At 40.7% G+C, this 18,869-nt stretch overlaps 1 protein-coding gene across 1 annotated transcript in view; it reads right to left on the reverse strand.

The window, feature by feature from the left end:
• The window catches only part of dyrk1b (dual-specificity tyrosine-(Y)-phosphorylation regulated kinase 1B), a 69,051-nt gene that overhangs the window by 49,007 nt on the left and 1,175 nt on the right, over positions 1 to 18,869 (reverse strand). The window lies entirely within an intron of this gene.

The raw sequence follows: 18,869 nt of genomic DNA on the forward strand, positions 1-18,869 counted from the left end.
CTGCAACCTCTAGATAGAAAGAAAGTTTCAGAGAGAATGTTGTTTGTTAGAATATTGGCTTTGGGAGCACTAATAGTACTTCAACAAATTGAATAAATTTCTCTCTCAAAGTTCATGGTCTCAAGAGTCCAAAAAGGAAGTTTGGTTCAATCCTATTGTCATATAGTCACATTTCTGTTTGTCTTTACCTGGTTTTAGGAGCAATGTGATTGTTGCCATTTCCAAGTCTGGAAATTTATTATTTTGAAAAGCTTCTTTAATCCTGTTTGTGAATGGGGTCAATATTTGTAATATTCAATTGAAAAGCCATAAGGCCCGGGTGCCAAATTATTTTGTAAAGAGTCAATAGCTTGAAGTTCCTTCTCTGATATGTCAATATTGACTTGTTCTCTATTGTTAAACGGTAGTTTGAGCAGAGAAACTAACTGTAAAAGAAATGTCTTTGCTGCAGTGTTATCATCGGGTTCTGTTTTATATAAATCTTGATAATATTTCTTGAATTCAGTGCTTATGGATGTGGGGTTGTTACGGTGCACGCTATCCTCACTTACTATTGCATGTAAACATTTATCAGATTTCTCTTTCTCAATCTGCCAAGCCAGTAGTAAATTGTTATAAACAATCTTACAAACTCATAGTAATGGTTATTGGTTGTGGTTGTGGCCACCACTGCCCACCCAGTCCCTACAGTGTCAGACGTTCAGAGTCAGTGAGGTATTTGTGAAATTCTTTATTTTTATTTTGAACATAAAACAATGAGTGAAGATATGTTAAAGAAAAACAAAAAAATCAATGTTTGAAAAAGAGTTGGAAGATGTAAATACTTATAAATTCCTACTTCTTCTCACAATACTTGCTTTAAATTTGTGTTAAATTTCCCCAAATTTTAATGCGTGTGACGTTAAAAGCAGTGTGTTCGTGTGCTAACTAAACCCCATATTATGCACAATCTTGATTGCGTTTTTTGTAAATTGAATAGTGGCTGTAAATTACCTTTATATGTGTAGCTCACATATGGTAATATAAGTAAACAGTAAATAATAAACAGTGATTTTGGCTCTAGTATTTCTCTGGCTTTTCCTAAAAGTGAAATTCTCCTCACCATCTATGAGTGAATGTGTCTTATTTGTGATTTCCAGCTGATTGTGTGGTCCAGTATCACACCCAGAAATTCATATTCATACACTTTTTCAATAACATTATCAACTTTAATTTGAACATCTGTCTATTCTATAATTTCCAAATAACAAATTTAGTTTAGTTCAGAATTTGTGACAATTTGTTTTTATTAAACCACCTCTTTACTTTAATCAGTTCTGTTATGATTTCTGTTGTGATCAGTTCATCAAAAGCAGCTGTAAATCCTCCCGAGAGCAGAGATTGTTCATATCATCACTAAGAATAACAAATTAAAAAATTTCCAAAGCATAACGTATGTCATTTATGTATAACATAAACAGTTTTGGACCCAACACTGATCTCTGAGGTACACCACAATTGATTTGTGCTCTCCCATTTGTTAAAATTGCCGCCTGTCTCCTAAATAACTTTTTCACTAGTTCAGTGCAGTTTCCCTTTCCAGTTTTTCTAATATATTATGGTTAATGGTGTCAAAAGCCTGTTTAAAATCTCTGAATATGCCTATTATAAGCAGTGGCGGCTTGTCAATAGAAGGCGCCGGGACGCCAACAAACCAACAATAGACCTGAACTGTGTTCGCTTCATTTTCTACAGATAATCTTCAATAAAAGAGAAGATTTCTTGATTTCTCTGTCTGGAGGAGCCTGTGTGTGTGAGAGCAGCCTGGGGTGCTTCAGAAAGCCGCCCTGTGGAGGCGGGGTTTAGTAGCCATAACACCAATTACTGATCAACACCAGAGCGACTGACATGAAATTAAACCAATCAGCGGCATTTCATGTCCAAGACTTGGGTCGCCGTTAAAATCACCCCTAGTTCAGTGATTGGCAAGTCAGCTCTGGTTTGTTCTGGTGTTTCTATGAGATGTTGAGGTGAAGACAACAAGCGGTGAGTCACTGATTATTAACACGATCACATCTCTTCTGTTTTACCGGTTTGAAAGAAGAAATTTGGCCAAAAAGCTGCAGGTCAGGTTTAACTTTCTCTAGTATAGTTAGTTTTAAATGCACACAAACAGAAATGTTTTCACAATTTCGCAAATGTGTCCAGATATGTTAATGTTTAGATATGCTCATATTTATTAGTTATCTGAACATCTAAGAGCTGTTAAGTATATTTTCTTGTCAATACTACTTGTGAACTCCTCGATGAGTTCAATTAGCACAAAGAAAATTGAGCTGTTGGTTCTAAATCTATATCGGCCCTCTGTCATTAACGTGTTTTCAATTAAAATGTCCAGTCTTGCTGTGGAGAATTCCCCCAGTATCTTGGAGAATGTGAAAGTAAGGAGACAAGTCTGTAATTTGTAAAATGGTGTTTGTCTCTGTTTTGTATAATGCTATGAGCTTGTCTTTGCAAACGGGTACATTACCAACAAAATGGAAACTGCCAAACTCAAGATGTGAGTTAGAGGTTTGGTAATTTCATCTATAACTTTCTTAACTGTCATATCTATGTCATTCCAGTAGTCATATTTTTTTATTCTTACATCTTTTTACAATCCTTCCGATTTCATTGACATCTACGACACAGAGAAAAATTGAAGTAGGTTACTTTTCAACATACCCATGCCCAATCATTTCTTTGGTTGCATCTTGCTCCAAAATGTCTTCTGCCAATTTAGGCCCAATATTTACAAAATATTCATTAAAATCCTTAACTATCTCCACCACATTGTTTGCAGTCTTGTCCCGATCAATACAATAATCAGCATAACCTGTATGATTGGATCTGTTTCTTATACTGCACTTTGGCAGATTACAAATACCCTTTATATTACTTTTGGATGTTGTCTCATTGACAAAATGTTGAAATAAATAGTTTCTTCTCCTGTTGTGTTGCATCGTGTATCTGGTTGACCGAATAAACTACGACTCTTACTACAATTGCTACTACTGCTTTGTTATTTTCTAGCAGTCTCTAATAATATTCCTTCTTTCAACTCCTGATAATAGTAGTTAACTTGTTTTCATACTTTTTATACATCAGTTCTATCTCAGTAGCTCTGTTTTATAAATGGCCTACATTATGTATTTTTCTTTTTGCATACATTTTGTAGCCTTTTTAGCATTTAGTCATCCAACGACTCACTCTATCATGGTGTTTCCAGCTGTTTCATTATTGGGTAAGTTTTGTCAGTGACTTGAATGTCTTCGAGAATTTCTCATATGCTGTGTCCACATCAGTTTTTTCATAAATTTTATCCAAATGTTGTATGAATTGTTCGTTCTGTTTAATCTTATATATTTAGGGTGATTTGAGTCCTTAATTAGTGTCTTGTGATTGGTTTTGTTGGTTAAAAATGCCAAACTCGCTAAGTGGTCAGTGATGTCATTCATTAGTCGGCCGCTAACTACATTATTTTCTATTACATTTATGTTATCTATTAAAGGAGCTGGGATTAGACCGTCGAGACAGGTTAGTTTTACCCTACTGGTGATGAGTTGTTGCAATAGTAATCCTGGAAATCACATTTTTCCACGTTAAAACATGTATATTGGGGTTGGAGTTCAGTTTAAACTTGCCTGAAAATCTGGAGTTGGAAAGTTGAAAGTGTTTTTTGTTTGGCACTTTGTTCAAACCAGAAGCACTCACAAGTGCATGCACCTCAAAACAAAAGATTTTGATTGCGCTCCTATGTTGTCGTCAACACTTGAAGGCAATATCATAAACCCACCTCTGTTACATTTAGCAGTAAGTTTATACTCTGATAGCGGTTAGCAGTTCAACTTCCTCTCGTTTGAGCTTTCTGTTTACAAATTGGATGATCATAGCCAGTTTTACTGTTTAGTTTTTTCTGTGGAGAGGATGACAAGTTCCTATAGTCACGCTGTCCACAGTAATCACCTTACTGTAAAAGAAAAGTCCAGCACCTGTTGCTCAATAGATTCCAGATAAGGATCTGTGGGTTCTCCTCTGGCAGCAGCTCTGGCATGCAACGGGGACTAGATTTCCAAGCCACTGATGACCAGCTCATTGCTCCTGGACTATTGTTCCAGATCTGCTCCACGGCCCTCCAGTATGTGCATTTTGTTGTCCTCGTCTTCATTTTGCCTTTCTCCCATTAAATCCATAATTTTTTTGCATTGCTTTGAGATATTTCCAATGTCCCCTGACATAAAGCTCAGGAATTTCTTTATGACATTATTTTCCTCGTTGGAGACAGCACTGGCCTTCTTCTGTCCCATCTTTGTATCCGGATGGCTTCTGCAAGCGCAGCTCTATTATCAGCTCTTCCTGGATAACCAGTTGCTACTGCTACAAACAGCGTTTTCACCTGGATTTTCTAAAACCGTAGGGTTGGGACCACTATAAGTTAGCCTGGGTATTCGGCAAAGCCCCTCCCCCGAAGGTCTGAGGTTTTAGGCTATTAAGAAGGCTTATTTAGCAAAGTGGAGGACTGTAATCAGTGGCAGATATTTAACCTACAACACAGAGTTAATGTTAGTTAGCAGGACCTTGACATCACTCCACACTCCTATGCCTCCTTGTCTTGGAGGGTGGTGAACAATGCAGATACTGCACAGCATTCCTTTTATAAAAACATTAAGTAAAGGTAAAATACTGAATCGATCAATCTTAAACTATCTTGTCAATAAGTAAAGTCACAAAATGACTTGCTAATCATTGCCAATTATTTTGTGACTATGGTAGTTGAACATATAATACGATCAGACTCACTGTAACTGCATCAGTACATGTGAGGCTGTATCCTTTACATCAGGCCCTCCGTCCATAATAAAAACAGGTTATTTTTTTTTTTTGTGTGAACAGGATTCATGGATCATGAAAAACAGTATATCTAAGCAAATAAAGGTACAGGCTAAATACCCCTGAATACTCCCAAAAGAACAAGAAGAAAATTCGGTTTTCTGACAAATGTTTTCAGAAATACATTTCACTGAACTGTTTCAGTGACAAAAGGGAAAGTTTGTGTCAGAGCTGCGATGTTGGTCTGGTTTTAACTGTTTTAATGGCAGGAGCTGACAGCCCTGAGTGCTGCGTTCAGGGACATCACGTAACTCTGATGCATGCTACGTGCTACGTGCTACTTGCTAACAAGCTTCTGGGCTCACACAGTAGCGAGGCTACAAGCTAAATATCATTAAACTGATACATTCATTAGCGAGCTGGAAGGAGTTTCTACCCGTCTCCTCCAACCCGACGCTGCGACCAGAAATGGATTGTCTGCTATTTCCTAACCCGATCGACATAGAAGCAGAAATAATTTGAGATGACTTACGTCACGAGTTCTTGGTGGATCCCTAACTTGAAGTAGCTACTGAATTATTATTATTATTCTTTATTTAATAGCCTAAGTCAATTTAAATACAAAAATTAATCAAAGTCAGGTGCAATCCTAGCCAGGGATTCACCGATTCACATTTTTTCACTTCTGACCCAATCCTGATACCTAAATTTAGATACCTGCCAATACTATTCCGCTACCAGAGCTCTGTTTGCTTCATTATTATTATTATCATTATTGTTGATTTGATATGAGGCTGTAATAAACTCCTCTCTACAGTCAAGTATGAAATGTACTAATGTATGCATGTATTCTCTCAAAAGGCAACTTGAGGTTAGTATCAGGACGGAAAAGGAAGCAGTACAAACTACTTTTGTTCAATTTGGACGATGTGGGGGTCTGCGTGATGTCATCATCTCATAATAAACTTGTTATAGCTTTAAAACCTCAGAATCACTTTATCAATCCCTGGGGAAATTCTTTAGCAACGCAGCACAAACAGCTAATTCTCCAGCACCAACGCAGCACGAACAATTGGCACTATTTTCATGGAGTTTTGCGTGGAGTAGGCGGCAGCTTCACGGAGGTCTGAATCGCGTGCTGACATCGTGGAGGAGCTGCTTTTCATTGTTTTGATGCCGCTGTCAGTGCCGTTCTCCGCGGCGAGCTGGCGTTTTAAACGGTGGCGTCTGGCTGCAGAGAGGCCGCCTCGCTGTACAACGGCTTTGCAACCATTGAACATTGCTATGTTGCTTTGCAGTGTTTTGAGCGTAAAGTACATCCTAACAGCGGACCTGTTGTAATGAAAAGTCTGATAGCCATGGTGCTGCTAGGCTTGCTTGTAGCTTGCTGCAAACTGTGGAATGGATTTCCTGACTCATTACTCAGCATCTCATTGAGACCCGCCTTGCTTCAGGAAATCCAGTCCACAGCTTGCGGCAAGCGAGCAGAGCAGCCGGCGGGGAATCTCTTGTGGAGTCATTTCAGTAACAGTAAAACATGGACTCACAACACTCTCGTGGATCGGAAATCTCTGCAGGTTGGATCGGAAATTTCCGATCAACAAATTATGTTGGTATCGGAACCTGATACCAATACTGGATCGGCCCTGTCCCTAATCATAGCATATAAGCCTTTCCATTCTGAATGATGTTTTTATATCAAATTTTTTGCTGCTTCCAAGTCGCCTTTAGGGTTAGGGTTAGGGTTAGGGTTAGGGTTAGGGTTAGGATTAGGGTTGTGTGCTACAATCGTAAGTAGGCTCCAGTTAAATGTTGAGTCAATGGATTAATGCATTCAAACTTATGTGTTGACTCCAGCAGTAACTTTCCCCCAGTCCGTCTCTCTCCTCCACTGCTGCAGCGCTGTTACTTTACGGCAAAATATCTTTCGGTTTCGTTTGGTCTGTTGCCATAGTGACTCGTGGTAACGGGGCTCCATTGATGATGGCTTTTTTTAGTGGTTGTGCACGTACGTAACTCAAGGTTAACATAAGCAGAGTTGATCAAAATAATTCAGATCAGCTGTTCTGGAACCGGAAAATCTGAGTTTCCCATCTTAGAGTGAGTCAACTCAGAGTTCAGGAAGAAACTCAGCGTTTGTTGAACGTCCTTTCTGGAACATTACATTTAAAAACTGCTCACCCAGAAATACATGCTAAGGTTATATCATCAGATAAACCACTATGTTTCCGCTAAACCTGGAATAAAACACAAGCTAAAGTAAGACAAAATGATTCAATATAGCAGCACCCTACTTTCGGCAGAAAATAAGGTCAATACACTGTATTGTTAGACGCACAAACTTATTTTCATCCATTAAAAAGTTTAAAAGGAATAGCAGACTGTTGCTGAGCATGCTATTGAACCAGCTGAAGACGACTTCACATATGTCAGAGGCTTCTCAAAAGAAGTCACACAGAACTTTAGAAGGGTAAATGCCGGGCCTCCACTGGTGCTGATGGTGGATCTCCAAGCAGATGTGTCTTGAAAAAGCAGTTTGTAAGAACTGACACTTAAACTTTCCCTGGTCTGAGGAAAGTAGCTCTGTACATAACACACAACTTTCTCCACAATGAACAGAATCAAAACTAAATATGGTTCCAGAATCACAAATGAGCTCCTCCACCGGAGTCTCAGAGGCTCTGAAGTGAATCTTTCTCTGGTGGTCAACATGTGTTTAGATTATTACCTGTAAAATGTGTTTTATTCTTCTGAACTCAAGCACTGGGTTTCAAAATGCCCAATTTTCACATTTTATTTCTTTTCTCTCATTTTGAAAATGAGCCTAATGTTTATTTAGTAAATGAGAGAACATTATATCGGCAGTAATACATGTATTTTCAGTTCCATGTTACATGCTGATAATTATTGTGAAACTGTTTTTGAATTGCACTGAATTCCTTTGATTTGACAGCCAGCTGTTGATTACATGCAGATGTTGATAGAACTACGAGGCTGCTTAAATATATATCCATCCCTCCATCTTCTCATCGGTTTGGGACGCCGGAGCCAGTCGCAGTTTACTCTGGATGAGGACAGGACACACTTGGACAGGTCTCCAGTCTATACCAGGACAAACACACAGAGACAGACAACCACAAACTCATATTCACACTGAGGGGCAATTTAGTGTCACCAGTTAATCTGACAGCATGTTTTTGAACTGTGGGAGGAAACCGGAGTATACTTATATATATGTCACACTAAAATGTGTATTCTAAAATGTAAATGGTTATATATTCTGATCTTCCAGGCCTTTGGCTAAAGAAATGTTTGTCAAACTGGATCTCTGAACCTTTTAATTGAATACCCCCGCTTTAAACAGTCTGATCCAATCTAAGCCTTCCTCTTCCGAGCCTACAGAACGCCTAAAGCAAGCCCCCCAGTGAGTAAAACTGTTAAAGTATGGACTGGAGAAACTGAACAGGTACTTCCGGACTGCTTTTGGAGCACAGTGTAGAGTATAGAATGGTTGCTTTAAAGGATGACTCTACTCTGAAACTCAGGTACTTCTCAAAAAATTAGAATATCATGAAAATGTTAAATATTTTTTGTCACTCATTTCAGAAAGTCAAACCCATATATGATATAGGCTCATGACACATCGAGTGAAATAATCCAGGCCTTTATTTCTTGAAATGTTGATGATTATAACTTACAGAGAGTGAAAACCCAAAATTGAGTGTCTCAGAAAATTAGAATATTGTGGAAAAGTTGAGTTTTGTAAAGTCCTGGTGTCTCACCCTGATCAGCTAATGAAGTCAAAACACCTGCAAAGGTTTCCTGAACCTTTAAATGGTCTCAGTCTGGGTCAGGAGGCGACACAATCATGGGGAAGACTGCTGACTGGACAGATGTCCAGAAGACAGTCATTGACACCGTCCACAAGGAGGCTCAGCCACTAAAGGTCCTTGCTAAAGAAGCTGCTTGTTCACAGAGAGCTGGATCCAAGCATGTTCAGAGAAAGTGGAGTGGAAGGAAGAAGTGTGGGAGGAAAAGGTGCAGCAGCAAAAGGGAGGAGCGCAGCCTGGAGAGGATTGTCCAGCAAAATGCTTCACAAGGACGGACTGAGGCTGGAGTCAGAGCATCAAGAGCCACGAGGCACAGACCAGTCCTAGACATGGGATCTGAATGTGGCTTCCTGGTGTCAAGACACTCCTGAACAAGAGCCCAGGTCAGAAGTGTCTCACCTGGACTGTGGAGGAAAAGAACTGGACTGTTGCTCAGTGGTCCAAAGTCCTTTTTTCACATGAAAGTACATTTTGCATCTCTTTAGTAAATCAAGGTCCCAGAGTGTGGAGGAAGAGTGGAGAGGCTCAGAATCCACCTTGCTTGAAGTCCAGAGTGAAGTTTCCGCAGTCTGATGATTTGAGCTGCCATGTCCTCTGCTGCTGTCCCCTCACTGGGTCTTCTGAAGTCCACAGTCAACGCAGCATCCAGCAGGAAACTTTAGAGCTCTTCATGCTTCCTTCTGCTGACGAGCTTTATGGAGATGCTGAGTTCATTTCCCAGCAGGACTTGGTACCTGCCCACACTGCCAAAGGTACCAGAAGCTGCTTCAATGACCCTGGTGGTACTGAGCTGGACTGGCCAGCAGACTGGCCTGAGCTGAACCCCAGAGACAATCTCTGTTCTATTGTCCAGAGGACGGTGAGAGACACCAGACCAACAATGCAGATGACCTGAAGGCTGCTATCAAAGCTACCTGGGCCACAGGTTGATGGCCTCCAGGCCACGCCGCATCGACACAGTCATTCATGCAAAAGGAGCAACCAAGTATTAAGTGCAGAGAAATGAACTTACTTTTCAGAAGCCTTACATTTTTGTTTAAAATATCCTTTTTTTCTTGATCTTATGTAATCAAATGTTCTGAGACAGAATTTTAGGTTTTCACTCTCTGTAAGCTATAATCATCAACATTTTAAGAAATAAAGGCTTGAAATATTTCACTGTCATGAGCCTAGATCATATATGAGTTTGACTTTCTGAAAGGAGCCACAAAAAATATTGAAAATTTTCATGATATTTAAATATTTTGAGGTGTATCTGTGTATCTATGCTGCATCTGTAACTGGCTTCATCAGCACCTGTAGACAATAATATGCCAGCAACATGATGCAACCAGAAGCCCTGGATCAACCGAGAAGTCTGAGAATTCATTTTCTGCTACAGAATAAGGACTATCCCCTATAGAATTTGGACACCCCCACAAATATTTGCTTTGTACCATCAAAGAAGCAGAGGGGCCACATCCAGCAGACTCACACTACCAGATGAGCTGAATGAGCGCAAAATAATGTAACTTTAGTTTATGAAGAGATGAGATAAGACGGAGCCCTCTCCTCTCTCCTCGTTGTGTGCTTTACTCACAAACTGTGTGAATTGACCTGGATATGAAACGTCTGTAGAACCAAACAATATAACGGTAGTTTCTACTGAGCTAAGACGGGCAAATGAATCCATAATCAAGCAGCAGCAGCGTACATGCAACTTGTTGCATGTACACACCAGTGACAAGACTACAAGCTGATTTTCTCAGCTTCATGCCAGAGTTCATTTATTAATGTGGTTAAAAATACAACCTACATTAAATGTTACCTAAATTGTGGTCTCTGCTGCCGTTAGTTCAATAATATATGTGTGCTGAATCAAATCCACTGTTGGTAATGAGGCACACACTGACTGCCGCTCTCCGATTGCACAATCCAAAATGCGAGCATGGACCCAGCAAGCTGACCTTGTCTGGACTGGATTTTTAATCGCTGCAGGAGGTGATAAAACTTTTTTGTCCAGAAGTATCTGCAGATTAACTTCATTCTTAAGTAAAGGTAGGACTATAAGAACCTTTTTGAATGAAATGTGCATCAAATGGTCTACAAGCAGACGGTGCCTGTTGCTTTTTACAATCTTTACACTTTTTTTCATCATTTTTGGTTTCTTGGTGTGGTAATGAGTTTGACTCTGCTCTGTCCAACACGCTCATTTTTCTTGGACTTGACAATAACCGAAGTACCGGCTGGTTTGTATACTGCGATCAGCTGATCGCTCCTTTGTGAATACTTTTTACTGTCCGGTCCGTCACTATTTACCATTTGCCTTGGAAATAATAATATTCCCTTGTGCATCTTAGCATATACATATTTCATATTTTATTCTTACTTATTCAATATTTTAATCTATTTTATTCATATCCTATTCTATCCTGTGAGGAGCAACTGTAAAGAATTTCCCTCTGGGATTAATAAACTCGGCCTGGACAGTGGAATGGTTAGTGCTCCCCCCTCACAGCGAGAAGGTCATGGCTTCAAATACTGTCCAGGACCTTTCTGTGTGGAGATCGCATGTTCTCCCGGGTTGTGCGTGGGTTTCCTCGAGGTACTCTGGTTTCCTCCCACAGTCCAAAAACAGATTGAGGTTAATTAGTGACCATCAGATCAGCAGCCGCCTTTTGCTCCATGGACTGAATGCACAGACCGTTTTTCACTACATATCTCCGTGAAGGGTTGCAATTTGTGATTTGTCGTTGAAAGAAACAAAGGGTGTGACTCGTGGGGAAGATTCCACAGTGGATTATCTTCCTCCATCCCACCCTTTCACCTGCCTCCTCTACTCTTTCACTACTTCACGACATCCATGAATCTTTCCTGAGGTCTTCCTTTTCTCCATCTCCAACATCCTTTGTCCAATATATCCACAATCTCTGGTCAAAACTGAGTAACCTCATTCAATAATATTTTAAAGTTGATTGAATACTGTTTGAGATGGACTAAGTAAAGTACTGATTCAGAAATGGAGAAGTTACAAATTAAAAACACTACTAATATTGCTTAAAAAGAGATCATGAGATAAATATGTTTTTAAAACTTAGCAAAGTAAGTTATATAATTTAAATGGGATAAATATATGTTAACAGTACATGAAAATAAAGCAACATGACGTAACCTATGACTTGACTTGGGACTTAGGTGGGACTTGAAGGTTAGGACTTTAGTGTGACTGGAGACTTTAAGATGTGTGTCTTGGTCCCATTTCGGCCAAAAACTTTTTTAACTGTCATCTCCCAAAACAACAGTTAAGAGAAACATTTTAGCCTTCTAATAGTTTTAAACTGTAATTGTATTAAAGTGAAAACTCAACCACATACATCAATACTGGACAGACACTCATTACTCTCTATAAGTCCTCCTTCTACATAGTGCGTGTTGTGTTTGCATGATAAGCTCACTCTGCTGTCACCACTGAGCGCAACACTATATTTTGACATTTCACTTACTATTACTCTATATTACTCTTCTATTTAACTCTGTTTCACTATCCTGTTCATTCTGTGTGGAGCTATGTCACAAGAATGTCCCCGAGGCATAATTAAAGTACTTGTGATTATTTAGGCATTAAAAAAAATTGAACAGATCTTTTTTTTTTTTTAATGACGGTAATAGAGCTGATACTGTTGCTATTGTCAGATTTCGTGGGATTCCTTATTATCGTATCATTGCCGAATCCTAGTGCACGCTGTTCTGAAAAGAACGAAACCAAGGAAGGCAATCGGCCCAGAAAACATCTCCGGGCCTGCCCTCAAGGTCTTCTCATCTGAGCTTGCTGGTGTGTTCGTGCACAACTTTAAAATGTCAATAGCACAAGCTCTTGTGCCCACTTCAAGTCAACCCCCCCCCCCCCCCCCCCCCCCCACCCCAAAAAAGATGAATTAAATCTTATTCTCCTTTCTCCCTCAGCTGCATCAGTGGCTCCCTCTTGTCTCCATGCTCTAGTGTTTCCCTGTCTTGTCTCCTCTGCCTCACTTCCCAACTATTAACTAAGATATTAAAGCAACAAAATATTTGTGAGCCTGAAAAGTTGTGCAGGATAAGATATTAACACATAGTATTAACATTATCAAAATGTACCTCAGATGGATTCGGCAAATGGTGTTTCTTTCTTCTTCTCTCTGCATTTTCTGAACTATATACAGTAATGTAATTTATTGTCTCCTTCTCCTCCTCTCTTATGAGCATCTCTTTATGCTGCATCAGTGTTCTTAAGTTTTGCTTTTGGTGGTCCCTTCTTATCTCTATGCACTATACTTTGCTTCTTTGGCTTCTCTGCTCCATCTCTTGAAAAAAAACAAAAAAAACAACTCACAGCTTACATTCTCTGAACTATATACATTGCTGTGATTCTCCGAGCACTATTTTTTCTCTGTCCTCTCTCCTTCCACTTGAAAGCAACTGTTAAAGCCAAACTGCTATTGGGGAGGGCCAAGCTCTGAAATGAGCATCAGATTCTACTTCAACCTTTATCTGCTCTGTTTTTAGCACCTCTGCTTCTCCAGAATTTCCACTAAAAGTGATATTTCTGTCTTCCTGGCCTCGTCTCGGAATTGCAGCCATCATATGCTACTTTATGTGATCCGGTCTTAACTGCAGGAGCTGCCAGTCCTGAATGATGCATTCAGGTACATCACGTAAACTCCGATCCCTGATACATACTACATGCTAACGAGCTTCGGGGCTCACACAGTAGTGAGGAGACATGCTACACATGATTAAAATGTGACTGAGTCATTAGCGAGCTGAAACGTGTGTGTGTTCGTGTGTGTGTGTGTGTGTGTGTGTGTGTGTGTGTGTGTGTGTGTGTATGTGTGTGTGTGTGTGTGTAGCACACAGCATGTGTAAATACGCCACGCACAGCCCTGTTGCGGACTTGTGGCAGACGTAAACAAGAAAAATTTATCCAATCACACAAAGGTTTGTAGACCACACATCAGAAGATACTCGGGCTGAACGATTAATTGCATTTACAATAATATCGCGACATGATAAAACGGGATTTTCTAATCGTAAGGGCTGCGATTTGACTGCTCACGTGATTTGGTCACGTGACGACCTGCACGTCCTGCGATTGTCATCTGCCCACCTTGCCCGAACGGGCTAGTGCTTTTTAGGGATGGAGCCGAGCTGATCCGATCCAACCTGCAGAGATTTCTGATCCATGAAGCCTCGTCTGCTTCACTGTTACTGAAATGACTCCACAGTGTTTCCCTGCTGCTGCTCTGCTCGCTGGCTGCAAACTGTGGACTGGATTTCCTGAAGAGAGGCGGGTCTCAATGAGACTAGGAGGAATGAGTCAGGAAATCCATTCCACAGTTTGCAGCCAGCGAGCAGGCTAGGGAAGTAGCACTGTGCTATCCAACTTTTCATGACAACCTGTTGCTGTTTGGACGGATTTTTACACTCAAAACACCACAAAGCAACGCAGCAACGTGGATGTTAGCAAAGCAACGCAGCAACGTGGATGTTAGCAAAGCAACACAGCAACGTGGATGTTAGCTAAGCAGTTGTACAGCGAGGCGGTTGCTTTGTCAACAGACGTCACCGTTTTAAAACTCCAGCTCGCTGAGGAGAACATCACTCACCACGGCATCAAAACAATGAACAGCAGCTCCTCCGCTGTAGCAGTCGATTCACACCTCCGTGAAGCTGCGTCCTACTCCGCGCTAAACTCCATGAAAATAGTCCCAATCATTCATGTTGTGTTCGAGCTGGAAACATTCTGTTTGTGCTGCGTTGCTAAATAATTTCTCCAGGAATTAATAAAGTGATTCTGAGGTTTTAAAGATAGAACTAGTTTATTATGAGATGATGACATCATGCAGACCCCCACATTGTCCAAATGGAACAAAAATAGTTTGTACTGCTTCTTTTCTGACCTGATACTAACCTCAAGTTGTCTTTTGAGAGAATACATGCATACATTAGTACATTTCATACTTTACTGTAGAGAGGAGTTTATTACAGCCTCATGTAAAGTCAACTATAATGATAATAATAATAATAATACAGCAAACAGAGCTCTGCTATCAGAGTCGTATCGGCAGATATACAAATTCAAATACCGGGATCGGAAGTGAAAAAGCGTGGATCGGTGCTTGTTGTGGTGAACGCTTACAAGACTGCAAGTCACAGTACTTAGTAAGTTTACAACTGTAATTGAAGTAGAAGATAAATAAACTGTCTTAACATAAGCCTCGACTATAAGAAAGAACAACTTATGTATAATAAATCTGATATTGTTTATTATAATACAGATTGATTTATTGCTTGTGTTTGTTGAAAAATACATGAGAAGAGGACCTTGAAAAAATAATGGCATATTAAATCGCAATATTGAGGAAAAAAAACCCAATTAGATTATTTTCCAAAATCGTTCAGCCCTAGAAGATACTTGGGCCCGGACGGTTGGCATTGCCCAACAAAATTTCTTCTGACAGAAGGAGCTGTGCGAAACTCGCAGGGAGTGCTTTACTACAGCAGGCAAACTCCACGGACATGCACACGCACACGCCCAGAGACAGACACAGACACAGACACACAACTCTGCGGGAATTTCACGTACTTTGAAAAGCAGATTGCGGTAATTGATGAAAATATGCCCATTACTTGTAATCCTGCAGTGAAATTCAGGCTCTGATCACAGACACAGTGGACCACCTGCAGTTTGTGTGCCGTTAGAATCGGTCCACTGAATATGCCGTCAACGCCGTCATCCACACCGCAGTCACACAACTGGAGGGCCTGGACATATATGTACGGCTTCCAAAAAGGAAAACCCAAGTCAGTCAGAGCCGGCAACAGTACATCAGAACCCAGAATCGTAAGTATTGGGACACCGCAGGGCTGCGTGCTGAGTCCCCTGCTGTACACTCTGGTCGCCTTCGACTGCGTGGCCTCCCACAGCAACACCAGCATCAGCAAGTTTGCAGATGATACAACAGTGGTGGGCCTGGTCACTGGAGGGGCCAAGGCAGCATACAGGAGAGAGGCGAAGGACCTGGTGAACTGGTGTCAGAATGATCGTTTCTCCTTGAATGCAAACAATTCCAAGGACTTGACTGTTGATCCACGGAGGAGGAGTGGAAAGCACACACTGTTGTACACATTGGGGAGATAAAGGTGGGAAGGGTGAAGGATTTTAAATTCCACTGCACCTACATCAGCGAGGATCTCACAGCACACAGCAACACTTCAACAATTCCCAGCAGCGACTGTACTTCCTGAGAAAATTTGGGATGTCATCCAAACTTCTACGCAGCTTCTACAGGTGACCGGTTCCATCACAGTCATCACTGGAAACTGCTTGGCTCAGGACAGGAAGGCTCTCCAGCGTCTGATTAAAACTGCTCACCATATCTCAGGAGCGGCTTCCCTTCACTACAGGACATTTACACAAACAGGGTCACCAGGAGAGCACAATACATAATCGGGGTCAGCACTCAACCCAACAACAGACTCTTCACTGTCCTGCCATTGGGCCGGCGCTACCAGAGTCTGAAATCCACGACCAAGAGACTGACCAACCGTTTCTACCCACAGGCCATCAGGCTGGTCAACACATGCACACGCACACACAGAACAATTCTGTGAACACTCGGAGTACTCAACATACTGTCAAGCATATTTGCACTACTGTGATTCACACAAGTTCTTGCTGCTGCTGTTGCCTTCCTTTATAACGTGATTTATCCTTTTTTTTTTTTATTGTATTCTTTGTAAAATTATTTGGTAACCTATTTATCTGTACATACTCTGTTCTGTCTTTTTTTATCTTTTAGTTAATTATATGTTGGGGGGCCAGCGAAGTAAGCTTGTCAATGTACAGTGTAAATGTACATTTTTCTGTACACATGACAATCTCTTGAATCATGAATGAGATTACATGCCTGTATTCACTTGTTTCACACTCTTCTCAATACAAATGCTGGAACGTTTGTGTTTATAAAGACTCGAAATATCCTTCAACATATATTTCAATACGTGCCCTGTGAAGGGTTATGGGTTCGAACCAGGTATATAACCGTGGCGCTCAGGTCCTACAGACACTCCAAAATACCACCATGATATTTCAAATCCCTGCCCAGATTACTAAGACCAGCTTTTACCTTTTTCTCAATAAGGGCAGAACAGAGGAAATGGTCCCTTTCAAAGTAAATGTCCTTATGTTAGTTTACATACAACCCACAGAGAGGAGCTCAGTCCACTGACAGCATGAAAACATACTGCAAACGTGTCCCTTTGTCAGTGCAGTTAAGTGCATTATGAATTATCTGTGTTGTTTTCAGAAATCTGTTGGTGAATGTTCAGCTCCTATTACCTCTTTAAATCCCCCAAAACAAAAGACTTGACTTTGTGCTGAAATCCGACAGTCTGCTGTTTCACTTGAAACACACACTGTCCTCTGTGTGCAGGTTTACAGTCATTTCAGAGAGCTGCCTGGCTTTTACTGATTCTGTTAAAATGCTTTTATTTGCCATGTTTGGTGAGCAGGTGAAGATAATACAGATAATCCCGAGTACACATATCATACTCTAAATAGTGCTGCTGATACAAAATCCATTGTAAATAAAGAAAAAGTACTTTGAATGCATTTTTCTCAATTTGTAGGAAAGATATTAAGAGTATCCAGTTTGTGTGTGATCTGCTCTGAAGATGAAGTACAGAAGAAATATTCCAGGTCTACACCATAGCTCATAGTTCTGCTTGAAGAAAAGATGTTAAGGAGGAAGAGGTGTGTTTTTGGAGCTCCTACTTTTCACCGGCCTCTTTAATGTGGCCATAAATCTGAAATGTGTTGTAATGTTATATCCCTATATGTTGAGTAAGTCCAGTTCAACTTGACAATCTCAGACAAAGTCTTCCTTTAACATCTTCAAACTTAAAAGGCTTCTTTCAGCCATGACCTGGTTAGTACTGAATCTTTACAATAACTTTCATTTTGAATATTAAATATAAAGTCCAGGCCTGGTTCAATGGGAAACTTTCAAACTTCCATTGAGCCCCACAGTGAGGCCACAGAGAGATAAGATATTGTTGCGTACAGAAATGAGCAGTCTGTCCTCACTGTGGAGCGATGACTGGCACTCCGACTTTATACAGAGAATGTCATGGAATCGAACCCTTTGTGTGGAGATTTTCTAGTTTCCCCCGTGTGTGACTGCTCACCTTTCCAGGTGGACCCTGGCTGCTCTGACCCTGAACAGGACAACATGGAAGCAATGTTAAATTACTCAAATTTATGATCAAACATATGGATTTTGGTTCAATGTGATTCATTTACAGTTGATTGAGTTTGATCTCGAGGTTAAATTATGAGCTGTACTTCTCATACATTAAATCATGCGTTACAATTTGGCCCCATGGTAGAGAAAATGAAGTTATCAAAGCTTTCCATTCTTGACCTGGTGTGAACAATTCAAAAGAAGAACAGATGGATATGTGTCCCTGTTGAGAAACTACTTTTTTATTGTAGATTATGAATTGTTCTTCTCAATTATTTTGGATAATCGAGGGCGACCAACTGATACTGGTTGTGTACATTATCTAAGGTTATACTATTGTGCATATTCTAGATGGTCACTCTCCAGACCTCCATTGATTTCACGACTAAAGAGCATCAATCCCATATATTCAGGTAGTATCACATTTTCTCTGGTCCTGAGGAGAGATCATGGGTGGTCCAGGTCCAAGTACTCCCGGAGTGATCTGCAGTGGGTCAGAACAGTATAATAGCATACTAATCTGTAAACCACCACAACTCCACATTGTCATGCTTTGTTTTATTTCAAAATCGTAAAAAGTTGAAAATAACCTGTCAACATTATAGCCCAGTGAATGATGAGGGGGGGTTCGAACGAGAATTCTGCACAACTTGTAATGTGAGAATTGTTTGCTCGCAATAAGAGCGAGCTGTTCTGTCACTCTGAATAAAACACAAAGCAGTTCCAGGAGGGGGATGTGAAGGGATGGAAGGATATGGAGGAGTGATGGAGGGATATGGAGGAGTGATGGAGGGATATGGAGGAGTGGCGGATGTATGAATGTGTGTGTGTGTGTGGGGGGGGGTATCTGCGGTAGGCCCCTTATTAACAGCACCACACAGACTGGTGCTGAGACCAGCAAAGATGTCATCAGTCCTGCAGGAAGGTCCTC

The sequence above is a fragment of the Lipophrys pholis genome, assembly GCF_963383615.2.
Source record: "Lipophrys pholis genome assembly, chromosome: 9".
Classification (NCBI taxonomy): Eukaryota; Metazoa; Chordata; class Actinopteri; order Blenniiformes; family Blenniidae; genus Lipophrys; species Lipophrys pholis.